This window comes from Rhincodon typus, chromosome 3 (genome assembly GCF_021869965.1).
Source record: "Rhincodon typus isolate 14 chromosome 3, sRhiTyp1.1, whole genome shotgun sequence".
Taxonomy (NCBI): Eukaryota; Metazoa; Chordata; class Chondrichthyes; order Orectolobiformes; family Rhincodontidae; genus Rhincodon; species Rhincodon typus.
In genome coordinates this window covers 25,484,773-25,498,638 of record NC_063334.1, presented here as the reverse complement: position 1 = coordinate 25,498,638, position 13,866 = coordinate 25,484,773, and the positions used below count along the sequence as shown (strand labels likewise).

General features: G+C 38.5%; 1 long non-coding RNA gene across 1 annotated transcript in view; it reads right to left on the bottom strand.

Moving 5' to 3' along the window:
- Window positions 1-478: 478 nt before the first annotated feature.
- The window catches only part of LOC125487519, a 55,360-nt gene continuing 41,972 nt past the window's right edge, over window positions 479-13,866 (bottom strand). Inside the window, exon 3 of the long non-coding RNA XR_007265933.1 lies at window positions 479-602. This is a non-coding gene — a long non-coding RNA (uncharacterized LOC125487519). The remainder of the gene's footprint in view (window positions 603-13,866) is intronic.

Here is a 13,866-nt window from a genome sequence, read left to right as displayed (position 1 = left end):
CAAATTTACTTTATGTTGACGCCAACAAAGGGTGCAAATTCCAACAACAAAAGACAAATATAGAACTTTAAAATGTGTAAATATAAAAAAATGCTTTATGTTGTGAAAATAATTGAAAAGTAAGTATGACTATTCATAATTACATATTATCAATGTGAAATGTTACAAATGTCTCATGAATTGTAACATGTTCAAAGATAATATTTGTTCAGTATTGAATACAGTGACTAACATTTAACATTTTACAATAGAAAATATACTTTTTTATATTTCATCTGAGCAAGGGAAATGAAATCTGACAGGAAAAGAAACAAGCTGTGACTCACCTAGCTACACAAAAATGATAATTATGTAATTGACAAGATCAAAAAAGGAACGATCTGAGTCACTAAGCTCACTTTTTTTCTCTACAAGTCAGATACGATGTAAGATAAAGTATTCTATGTATTTTTGGCAGCACTGCATAATGAGACCTTGATCAAGGCATTCTTGATATTTCAGCGTTTTTGGTACCTGGATGGTGAACCCGAGAGCAGCCTTTAGGTTTGTCCTTAAATTCCATTAGTCTTGAGTGGTTAAGTTGCTGACAGCAACAGTCGAGGCTTGATTCAAGATTGCACGTAAGTGAGGAGAACCAGGCCAGGAGGCAGCAATGATGATTAGGGTTGAGGAGGGGGAATAGAAAAATAGGCATGTCAAAATACTTTATAAACCATGAAGTACATTTGAAGTGTAAACACTATTACCGTGTGGGAAATGACAGCTGTCAACTTATCTTACAATTATGAGGTTTTTAACATTATTATGTTTTGGATTGTGTCTTTAATTTACAGAAAAATGAAAGGGGTCATGGGTCCTGATCTGAAGTCTGCCTGTTAGGTAGCCTTGGTGCTGGGACTGTTAGAGATTAAAGAAGACGAGTTTGTTTCATTGGGAAGTAGGTTCAAGACAATAACAGAAGACTATGTGATAACTGTGGATAGATTACAAGTCTCTAAAGTCCCAGAAAAGTGTTGAGAATGTCAGGTTCTAAACAGTAACACTTTAAACTATTCATTTGGCTCCAAGATAAAAGTGAGTCGGGCTCTTAGGGATAACTTGTTGGCATCTTTACCTGAATACAAGACACATGGGATTCATGTTGCCATGGAAATGGGCTTTGGTTGGAGAAGATTTCTGTGAGATACCTCTGAAATCTCACAGTCAAATTAGTCTGCCAGGATCCAGGGGAGGGATGGCAGCTAAAGGTAGCAGGACGCTGTGGTTCATGGCATTGTAATGCAGACAGAAGCTCACACTTAGTTTGGAAAGACCAACAAATGAGGCTAGAAATTTTGTCTCGTATTAACTAGAAGGTAAAGTGTCCTGTAATGCTTTTACCATGGAGCATGGAGACCATTTCTGGGGATATAAGTACCAATGCCTATGAAGAAATGAAGGGTAGCCACAAATCATTTTGGATTGATTCAGGGACAATTGAATGACAATTTAAGGACAATGTAGTGGTGGTGTAGTGATAATGTCATTAGACTAGTAATCCAGAACCCCATATTCTGGGGACATAGGTTCAAAACGGGCCATGCTAAATGGTGAAATTTCAATCCAGTAAAAAAATCTGGAGTTGACTTAGGATCCTGATGGTGACCAATTAACCATAGTCAAATGTTGTAGAAACCCATTTGGTTTGCAAATGACCTTTAGGGAAGAAAATATGCCATTTATACCTGGTCTGGCCTACATGTGACTCCAGACATTTAGCAATATGCATGACTCTTAACTATCCTTTGGGCAATTAGGGATGGATACTTGATTGTCTATGCAGCAATTCCAATATCTCTTGAATGAATTAAAAATATTTACCTGTGAAGATTTTTTTTATGGTTTTACTAAAATTAAGAATGGATGTCTGTGTCATTCCATGGTTTAATGTATATGTTACCTGCAAAGAGTCAATAGTGCTGTTTTCAGCCTTTTATTATAGTACAATACAGTACTGTTCATTTATGTAAGGATGGTAATGCATTGGAGCAGTTCAGAGAACGTTTACAAGACTAATACCTGGAATGAGCAGATTGCATTATGAGGAAAGATTCGACATGCTAGGCCTGTATCTTCTTGAAGAGCCAGAGTTGACTTAATTGAAATGTAAAAGATACTGAGGGGATTTGACTGGGTGACTGTTGAAAGCATGTTTTCTCTTGTGGGAGAATCTAGAAATAGGGGTCACAGTTTAAAAGCAAGGTGTTGCTCATTTCAGACAGAGATGACGAAACTATTTTCTCTCAAAGGGTTATGGGTAATTCAAATTTCCTTCATCAAAAGGCAATGGATGCAAAATCTTTAAATATTTTTAAGGCAGCGGTAGATGTATTCTGATTACAAAACAAGACTAAGGTTCTTAGAATATGTAGGAACAAAGAGTTGATGTCAAAATCATATCAGCCATGTTCTTGACAAATGGCGGAGAAGGCTCAATTGACCATTTGTCCTATTCTTGTTCCTTGTTGGTAAGTTTGTAAAATCTTAAAATGTAAAGCCATCCTTTCAACAGTTAATTGGAAGTCCAAATTTCTTTTTAAAAGCTATGCCTATGCGCAACAAACTCCCACAGACAGCAATGTGATAATGACCAGATAAACTGTTCTCTGTGACTTAAGGTTCTAGTAAAGATTTGTAGCTCAGGTTGTGGGTGAGGTTGTTGACTTGTTTGCCGAGCTGGCTTGTTCCAGTTCAGACGTTTCGTCGAAGGCCTCACTGATGATGTGACCTAGCATGGTGATGAAACGTCTCAACAAAAACAAGCCAGTTCAGCGAGCATGCTCTCTGTGACGTTGATTGAAAGATAAATAGTTTCTATTCATTTCATCAAAATAGTTCCATAAGATTATTTACACCCATTGTGAACTAATGGCATTTGACCTGTGTGTATAAGGAGGTTTAATGATTAATTGAATTATATCTGGAGACATTAATATTTTTAAACCAGTATAACAGAGCACAAATCCCTGGAGTGATGATGGGAAGTGTTTGTAATATGAATGTTTTACTACGGATAGCGTAAACATTGAGGAGCATTAGCTTGCTTTCAGTTAGAAGAATTAATAACTGGTTTTCTTTTTCTCTCTGCTTGGTGGAAAATATGATCTATTTAGCCAGATTTCAATCTAAGATATGAGCTATACAGAAATAACATCAGCTAGGAGCATATTACACCTGAGAACACAGATAGGATTCTGGTTTAACTCGCAAGCAAAAAGCAGCAGCTCCATCAGTGCAGTTTTCCCACTTTAGTGCAGCAGAGAGTCCAACTTGAGTTTTATGTTATTTCTTCAAGCAATCCTTGAATCCAGAAACACATGACTCAGAGGTAAGAGTGCTAGCTCCTAAGTTGCAATTAATACTTTAAGACATAGAGACTAAGGTGTGGGAGAGGGGTCAATCAGAGAGGGGGTGAGTGGTGATTGTAGTTTGGATAGCATTGCAGCCAGAAGAATCCCACATAGTGAATGTAGGGTTGAGGGAAGCTTCCATGCTTCCCCACGATCTACACTCTGCTATGTTTTGTAAGGATCACCTTTGGATGGCACATAAACAGATTTTGTCAGGGTAAACTCTTGTTGGGGATGTAGGAGGCTACTTAGCACCCAAAAAGCATGGATATACAGCAGTGTTTCCTAAGTCACAATGTTGTGCAGGTTAAGAATACATACTTCAGTTGAATATTGTAATAACAGTCAGCACGAGGGTATGGCACCCTGCTGGTTGCTAACTGGGGAGTTCAAACATAAATTAAAAATGCCAGAATATTGTTGAAAATAAAGGTATGAAAGGAATATTTTCAAGCCTTGCAGATTTCTGGAATAATCCAAGCATTTAGGGATCCTACAGTGCCCCATTGCTATCTTCATGGCAATGCCTTGATCAATTAGAGTCAACTTGCCAACAAGCCCACTCCCTTTTCTCCTTTATTTTGGAATTGATGAATGCAAAATGAAAAGTTTCAGCAACATGTCTCTCTTTCCAGCGATAGTCAAGTTCTGTACTGCCAAGTGACTGAAAGAAAAATCTAGTACCACTCATAACGACTGTGAAACTATAACATTGTTGTTAAAATCCATTTGGTTCACTTTTCTATCCTTTAGGGAAGGAAATATGCTGACTCTACACTGTCTGGCCTCTATATGATTCCAGACCAAGAGAAATGTGTTTGACTCTTAACTGCACTATGAAATGACCCAGCAAAACCAATTGATTTTGGAAGATGGTTCACTGCTGTCTTCTGAAGGTCATTTGGGATAATAATTACTCAGCTTACCATCAATGCCCACATATTGTGAATGAATTAGAAACAATGTTCAGTTAAAGTCGTTAAGGTTGTTCATTCTGTGGGAGTGAATCTACAAACAGTCCATACTGTAGAAGAGGTTGATATCACTGACAGTGTGAGAATAGGAAGAATGAAAGGTAACTAAGAATATTTTGCACACATATACTTCTGAAACGGACATTAACATTGACTGATAGTTTTGGTGTGAATGAGAGCCGTTTGTTTTCAAAACAGATACTTTTGTTCATAGGGACTTGGATAGCTCAGTTCACTACAGTGTGGTGCAAAATAAACTCGACTGCATTGGTTCAGTTGCCAGAGTGGCTACGGTAATTCATGGAGGCCTACCTCCTCACCTTATCCTATGCTTGTGCAGTGATTACTGTTGAGCGATGCATAACCAACATTTTCTCTCTAATGGAGAGAGATGACCATGGCATCTTCCTTTGTCCTTAATTTTTTCAGGCTATTGACATCCAGTATGAAGTAGCAGGGTTATATGGAGCGCTGCAAGATGGCAAGAAATGTTGAAAACCCTCAATATATTTTAACAAGTGGATGTTGTAAATTAATCTGGCCACCTGCAGCTGCTGTGAGATTTTTTGCTGTTCCTTGCCTGCAGATGCTTATTCTGTCCTGTGAAAATCTCTCATCATTTGAATTTGAATAGATTGTTGGCAGGTCCTTTCCAAATCTGGTTTTGTTACAAGATTTACAGTCAAATCCACATTCTGTGCATATGAATTTGCATATTGGCATTGCTATACGAGAACATATCCTGTCTCCATTCTAGGTTCATGGAGCCAGCTCATTGTTCTGTCGCCCTATAACCCTACAAATTGAGATTTCGACCCACTACCCTGCAGCATACAGATGGGTTTACTGCTGTGCTGCGCAGGAGGCCACATTAGGAAGATTTCCAATGGGTCTGGAACCATTCCCTCAAAAATGTTGTCATTTTGGAGAAGTAGGAAATAATGGTACTCCTTTTCATTGGAACTTTTCTTCAAGGCCAAAAGCCAGCTGAAGAATCTTAAGTGGAGTTCAACCAACTCATGTAGTTGTAGAACTTTATAAAATCATGAGGGGTATAGATAGGGTTAATAGTAAGACAATTTTCCCTAGGATGGGAGTTTCAAGACCAGGGGGCATATTTGTAACTTGAGAGGAGAGAGATTTAAAAGAGACATGAAGGATAATTTTTTTACAAACAGGGTGATTCGCATGTGGAATGAACTTCCTGAGGAAGTGGTGGACGTGGACACAATTAAAATTTTTAAAAGACTTTTGGATAAGTACATGTATAGGAAAGGTTTGGAGGGATATGGACCAGGAGTAGGCAGCTGTGACTAGTTTAGTTTGGGATTATGTTCAGCATGGACTGGTTGGACTGAAATGTCTGTTTCAGTGCTGTATGACTCTATAAATCTATGTAGAGCAATGAGAATCCCCAAGCAGATGATGGGTGGGAATCATACCAAGAATTAGATTCTCTTAAAGTCAATTTAAATATTTACCATTTACTTTGGTATTTGCACGCAGAAACATGACTTGACTCAGGTTTATCCAATGATGTATTTGGTGAAAGAGATTTAGAAATTCCTTTTTCAACGATTACATGCATAATTTATAGACAGGAGAATTAAAATGATATTCCAACCTTCTGGTTTCATGTTGAATATGTCATGAGTCGAAATGTCCATTTCCTTATTACGAAGATAAAGAATCACTGAACTCAAAATGGTAACTCTGCTTTCTTTCCACAGATGCTGCCAGACCTGTTGAGTTTCACAGGCATTTTCTGTTTTTGTTTCAGATTTCCAACACCTGCAGTTCTTTATTTCATTTCCCTAATATGGGCCTCTGGATAGCAAAAGTCTGAAATCCAAAGATAATTTTGACCCAGAACGATGGTATTATTTAATCCTGGATGTGCGGGTTTAGACATGTGTATTTTGGTGCATTACAGTCATGCTAAAATGATAGATCTATTAGACATGAACTTATTGTCCCTGTCATTGACGATATCACTTTTTCTGGATGCTGCCCACAGCTTTCTGTGTACCATTATAAATGTCTTTCACCTCCCACAGAAAGGAAAGTATTGACTGCATTTTAGCATGTTCCTACATACAGGAGAACAAACAAGTGAATTTCCAATTAATGCCACCTTCACAATGCATATTGCTGTACAATTAATAACCGTGTAACATTAGCGAAGGAAAAATCACAATGATGTTGTAAATAATCTACATTAAATTGCTTAAGATTTCACGTTTTGACACCAATCATTTGCCTTACAGATCCAAGCTTGCTATAGTTGATGAAACAATATTTTAGCAAACTCCCTGACAAATGTCAAGTTTATTAGTAACAACTGTAGCCTGGTCACAGCCTCATATTTAATAGGGTATTGCTATCAAGTCAAATTATCAAAAGTAGTAATTGGGACATTTTTGAAACGCTAATGTGATTCTGAGATTTGCTCCATAATATTGAGTGAGTTTGTTCCAAGCAAGGAACTCAGTTGAATAGAATCACAAATCATAACAGCTGGACTTTGAGGTCATTGTACTCAATGCACAATTTGAGTATTCGTTTCAATGGATGAGAATTTAGAACATTGTACAGTAATATTTCTTTGACTCCAGATCTGCTATGATCAGCCAGTTTCCAGCAAACATGAATGCAAGCTGGAGTGGAATCTAGCATTGTCCAGAGTGTTTCAGCAATATTTAAGATCTAGATAATAACAAGGAGGCCATTCAGCCCATTGTGTCCATTCCAGCTCCTGAAAGAGCTACCTAGGTAATCCCATTCTCTAGACCTATCTCTGTGGCCCTCTCAATTAATTTCTTTCAAATAATAACTGATAACTGAGTTAAATAAAGTCACTATAAATGTCAAATCTAAATAGATAGTCACACAAACTGTACTTCACTGATATCTGATTCTTTTCCTTAGGGAGCTTGTCGAGAAATGGTTCATTATCATACTTGTCCCTCTGGAGATAAGGTTGCTGGTAAACTTTAACAACTATTAAAAAAAATCTTAACAATCTGTGGAGAGAGAAATATTCAAATAAGCGTGTACTAAAATTACATTTAAAGAAAAATCATATCTTTACTTAAATGTTGATTGTCAGTTGCTGATTTTCCAAGAATATTTGAACATTCTCTTTCTCTTGTAGAAGAGAAGTAATCTAGCTGGCAAATGACAAAGTTTAAAAACTGAATGAACTTCTGTGATTTTGTAAATTTAAATGATTAAAATAAAGTCTTTTTTCAGCCTACAGCTTGTAAGATACCCGCATGCAGTTTATATACTTGTATTTTCCATGGCAGGTGGTGCTACATGCAAATATGTAAATTATAAAGTGGTGAATCATCACATTTTACCATGCAGGTGTGATGCTTCCCTTTTATTTCTTGGCAACATTGTCTGAAGGCATGACTTAAGGTTCCATATGTCTGCTGGAGATGGCTAATTCTACCACCGCATCCCAAAACCAGTCCAACTCGTCCCTGCCTCCCTAACCTGTTCTTCCTCCCACCTATCCCCTCCTCCCACCTCAAGCCGCACCTCCATCTCCTACCGACCAACCTCATCCCGCCCCCTTGACCTGTCCGTCCTCCCTGGACTGACCTATCCCCTTCCTAACTCCCTACCTACACTCACCTTTCCTGGCCCCATCCCCGCCTCTTCGACCTGTTTGTTTCCTCTCCACCTATCCTCTCCTCTATCCCTCTTCTATCCGCCTCCCACTCTCTCCCTATTTATTTCAAAACCCCCTTCCCCTCCCCCTTTTCTGATGAAGGGTCGAGGCCCGAAACGTCAGCCTCTCTGCTCCTATGATGCTGCTTGGCCTGCTGTGTTCATCCAGCCCTGCACCTTGTTGTCTCTACCTCAGCACCTGTACATTTAACCACCTCATTCTTGTTGATTTGTCACATTGCTTGACCAACACCAGTCTGAATAAGCTGCAGCCTCCTCCAATTAAACAAAAGGTAGACAGAAGACATTGTTTTCAGCCTTTCCATGAATTAATTCATACTATCTCAGTCTGTATCATCACACCCTCAGCATCTTATCCAATACAGAGATGAACTTCCAAACCTATGTCCTCTTGATAAATAAGGCTGTCTAATTCCACCTCTGTCATATTCCCACTCTCCACTCCTGCTCAGCCCACCTGCAGCTGAAACATTTGTTACCTCTGCACTTGACAGTTTCAACATTCTCCTGGTTGACCTCTTCTACTCTTCATAAACTTGACAGCATCCAAATCTCTGTGGCCCATTTTCTAACTTACATTAAGTTCCATCCACCCTCCTAAGTTTGCTAACTTACATTTATTCCTGCTCTGGAAGTGCTTTGAGTTTAAAATTTTCTGTTCAAAGCTTCTGTGGTCTCGCCCTATCACTGTAATGTGTAACAACCCAATAAGCAACTTAGGTCCCTATGTTCCTCCAATCCTGGCCTCTTTAATGTGCTTGATTTCCTAAGCTTAACCATTAGTGACTGTATCTTCAGCTGCCTGGAAAAGTCTGGAATTCTTTTCCTAAATCTCTCTCCTCAATTTAAAGAAAATTCATTTACAGGATGTGGGCACTGATGGTTGGGCTATCATTTATTGCCCATTCTTAGTTGCTCTCGAGGAGATGGTGGTGAGCTACCTACTTGAACCACTGCAATCCATTTGCTGTTCGGGAGGGAGTTCCAAGATTCTGTCCTTTAATACATGAACAAAACTTATATTTTTGTCCATGTTTTTAATCAACTGCCCTAACATAATAGTATATCTTCCTTTAGCTGAAAATCATTTTCTATTGACTACAGCCTTGTGAAATGCCTTGAGGTCATTAAAGTTGCTATATCTAATGGCAAGTATTTTTTAATTAGTATAATTATATTAGTATTAGTATTATCAAAATTGTCAGTTGAATGTTTTGGTACAGTCAAAAAAAAATCATTTCTAGTCACCTAATCTGGACAATGCGAAGATGAGGTAAATTTGATTCAGCACAATATTTTAACAGCCTAGTAACAACATATTCAATTCTCCCCGCTCCACCTGAAGAAGCTAAAGTTCATATTATTTTCAAAAACGTGCATACAGGCCAATGAAAATATTGAAGTGCAGCAGAGGTTACAGTTGATAGTCAAAACATGCAGGAATTGGATAGATTACATACTCATACTAATCACTTTCTAATCTCCACTGTTTAGAGACATAGAGTTTTTATAGCACAGAAAGAGGCCCTTTGGCCCATCATGTCCATGCTGATTATCAAACATCCATCTATTCTAATTCTATTTACCAGCACTTGGCCTGTAACTTCATTTGCTATGGCATTTCAAATGTTCATGTCAATAGTTCTTAATAATTCTTGTTGATTGTGTCTTGGCTGACTAAAAGCAAAGTCACCATAATCCTACCAGACCATAGTGCTGCTTTTTCAATAGAAAGAGACTGATATGACTGGTAGCTCTTTAACCTGAGGATCATTACACTTCAGGTGAGGGAAAAGGTTAAGGAGGAGAGTCCTTCATGGTAACTTCAGTTGGAACAGCAATTGAACCCTGTTGGTATCACTCACCAGCCATCCAGCCAATTGAACTAACTGAGCCCCTGGTTGACTATGTGAATGCAAGTGACAATTTAGAAAGAAGCTGCATTGCACTAGCAGAAGTCTCAGTGTCAAGCGAATCAGAGAACAGGAATTATTTAGGAGGGGAAAAAATATCTTTTTAAAAATAAATCTGGTCAATAGTCTTTGCATAAGTGCAATTGTAGGACCAGTTTTTGAAAAGGAAATTCAACCTTAATTTGTTTACACATTAAGATGCAGAGGATTGTGTAAATCACCTACCTTTTAGGACTAGTATACTACAGGTTTTATAATGTGCTAACTTACAGTCTGCAAGCTAACTGTTTCCTCCCTTCCCTTAAACCATATCTGCATACTCCTATTCAAACTGAGTTTGATTTGTCTGCACATGTAGACACCAGAACCAGCCAGGTTTCCTTGAGATGTAGAATTTACCTAGGTGATGTACGTTTATATTTATACTTCAGAGCAATATTTTTTCATTTGAAATGTCTTTCATAAATTTTAAAGCACTTAGTTTTAATAAAAATATCAAAATAGTAATGAAGTTTAAAACTATTTGTTAGTTGTTCACAGGACCATAAGGCTACTTCTTTTAGGTTTAGACATTCCCTGGTGTCCTATGCCTTGAACAACTTTGCTGCTTTCTTCTTCTTTCTCATGTTTTGCAAAGTAAACTAAATGCTCTGGGATTTGCAGAGAAATCTTCATAATGCAAAGAAAATGAAGGGCAGCAATGTCACTGCACACAAACCTTTCAAAAATTGAATGACTAAAGTCATCATCAATTTAGATAGTAAAAATAAGAGCTGAATAGGGTAACTGCTTAAGGTACATTGAAGTCTATTCACACAGGAAAAAAACATTTGACTTGTGTCCTAAATCACACAGATATCATACTTCAGAAATACCTCATTGGCTACTTTCACTCATGGGATATGGGCATGACAGGTTATGCCAACATCTCTTGTTCATCCCTAGTTGTATTTGAGAAGGTGATGGTGAGCTGCCTTCTTGAACTGCTGCAGTCCACGTGATGTAGGTAGACCCACAATGCTATTAGGGAGGAATTTCCAGGATTTTGATCCAGCGACATTGAAGGAATGCTGATATATTTCCAAGTGAGCATGGTGAGTGTTTTGGCAAGGAGCATGCAGATGGTGTTTTTCCCATATATCTTCTGCCTTTCTCCTTCAAGATGGTAATAATCATGGGCTTGGAAGGTGTTGTCAAAAGATGTTTGATGAATTTGGAAGGGTGGATGTAGTTATATAATAATTATGTCATATGATTCTGTAGATATTCATAGCCACTAACTCAAAGTCTGGATTATAGGAAACATTACTATGGTGTTCATGCAAGGCTAGTATTCTTGAAGCATTAAAGAGTTAGGGTGACCACCAAGTTGAGAAAATGCTCAAGAACGTTATGTTGCAGTAAAATTGATCTACAAACTATAGTGGCATAAAATGTAGACAACATGGATTTGTGAGCAATTGATCATACTTCAGGAATCCAATGGAATCCTTTTAAGCTGTGGTTTGATTAGTAGGTGATACAACAAACAGTCAGAGTTGTAAATAGGTTTATCAAAACATAGGAACAAGAAAGGCTATTTAGATCCTTTGAGCCCATTCTACCATTCAACGAAACCTTGGCTGATATGCACACTAATTCCACGTACCTGTCTTTGTCCCTTATTGTAATACATTTGGTCAGCTAAATTCTATCATTTCAGTATTTAAACTTAACAATTGATTTAGCAACAATTCACACACACACACACACACACACACACACAAGTGAATATATAGGGTGAATTTGTCTTTGCGGATACATCCTATTTTGTACAAAAAACACACAATCTATAGGCAGGCAATCAATGTGGCATTTTATAAATTCCTACTTTAAAAATAAAACCAGTCTGATTCCAAACCAAAACACAAATAGATTCTAAACATGGCCTCACACCTAACGTGCATTGTCTGACCTAAAATGTCACTTCTTTTTTACACTGATAAAACCTTTAGTTTTCTCAGAAAGTGACTTCAAAGGAATTTGGGGATTTACATATACATATTAATCAATTAAAACCTTCTAACTGATTAAAGATTTAACAGCATCTTAGGTTTGTTTAGTACATCCTCAAAAGTGGTGTGAATCTTTGACCTTTTACTTATAAATTCTGCCTCTGATATTACCTTTCTCACTAACACCTGAAGAAGGAGTAAGACTCCTTTCCTGCTCCTCTGATGTTGCCTGGCCTACTGTGTTCCTCCAGTTCCACATTGTGTTATCTCTGACTCCAGCATCTGCAGTTTTTACTATCTCTATAAGACTCCATAAGCTTGTGTTTTCAAATAAAGCTGTTGGACTATAAACTGGTGTTGTGTGATTTCTGACCTTGTCCACACCAGTCCAACACCGGCACCTCCACATCATCAATAATCTTAGCTACAAAGTGCCATGAAGCTTGCTGTAGCTTTTCATCCCTGAAAAGCATTATACATCAAGTGGTTCCATCCACATTGGCTGCATTTTCCTATGGGCAAGAGCTAATGGGGGTCCCTTGGGCACACTTGCTCACTTGCCCAGTCCAGGGAGTAATGTTCTCTGAGGTGGCTGTTTAATTAGATTCCTCTGAGGTCACTACCTCATTAAGGGTGACACTAGTGCTCTTGATGTCACAGGCACCATCGGAAGGACTGAAAGTCTGGAGTTGTGGCAGCGGCACCAGGAGCCTAAGTACTGAAAAAGCAGATTGCTGAGCAAGAAGGTGCCTCAACATTGAATACCTCTGGGAGGCAGGAATTTAAAGATCAGATTTCAGAGATGCTGATCCAGTAATCACTTGGGATGAGAAGGAAAAGCCCACGGGCAAAAGCCACTGGTGCTGGCATTCCTGCCCGTGACTCACTCTTTTGGTTCGAAGCATTGGGTTCTGATGGTCAGTGGCCTGCTGCAGGGAGGCTGCCTTTGTACGGCTTGAAATTTTCTCACATGTTACAGTGGCTTCCCTCTGTCTGCATTAAAATGACAGGCCATCAGCAAAATTACCTTGAATTAGGGCCTTAAGATGCGAAAATTGGCTGTGCACCTCTCTGTTCAGCAGGCAGCTGACCCACTTCCCAGAAGAAACAAAATGAGTACAATTTGATAAAGCCATATGCTGGTCTGACTAATATTGCATATGCCAAAATGGAGTTCCCATGTGAAAAACAGTGACAGGGTCAAACTGAGTCAACATGGATTTATGAATCTTGCTTGACCATTCTGCTGGAAAGTTTTGAGGAAGTAACTTTTAGAGTTGATAAAGAGGAACTGAGGAAGTAGTTACTTGGACTTTCAGAAAGGTTTCAATAAGGTCCCATGTAAGAGAATATTATGCATGCACCTGGGATTGGAGATAGGCTTGAGAGCTGGTTGGCAGACAGAAAGCAAGCAAAGAGTAAGAATAAATTGGTCATTCTGCAAAGTAGCAGGCCTTGACCATTGGGTCTGGCAGAGATCAATGCTTGAAATCCCAACATAAATACACGATTTAGATGAGGGAACTAAACGTAGTATCTCCAAGTTTGCAGATGACACACAGCTGGAGTGGGAAAGTGAGCTGTGATGAGAATGTTTCAGTGTGATTTGCAGAAGTTGAATGAGTGGGAAATTACATGGCAGATTAAGTATATTGTGAATAAATGAGGTATTCATTTTAGTAGCAAAAACAGGAAGGCAGATTATTGTCTGAGTGGTGATAGATTGAGAAGGGTGGAGGTACAAAAAGATCTGGGCGTTCTTATACACCTTTGCTGGAAGTAAACATGCAGGTGCAGCAGGTGGTGAAGAGGGCGGATGGCATGTTAGCATTCATAATGACAGGGTTCGAGTATAGATATGTCTTGCTGCAATTGTACGACAATGGTGAAACCACAT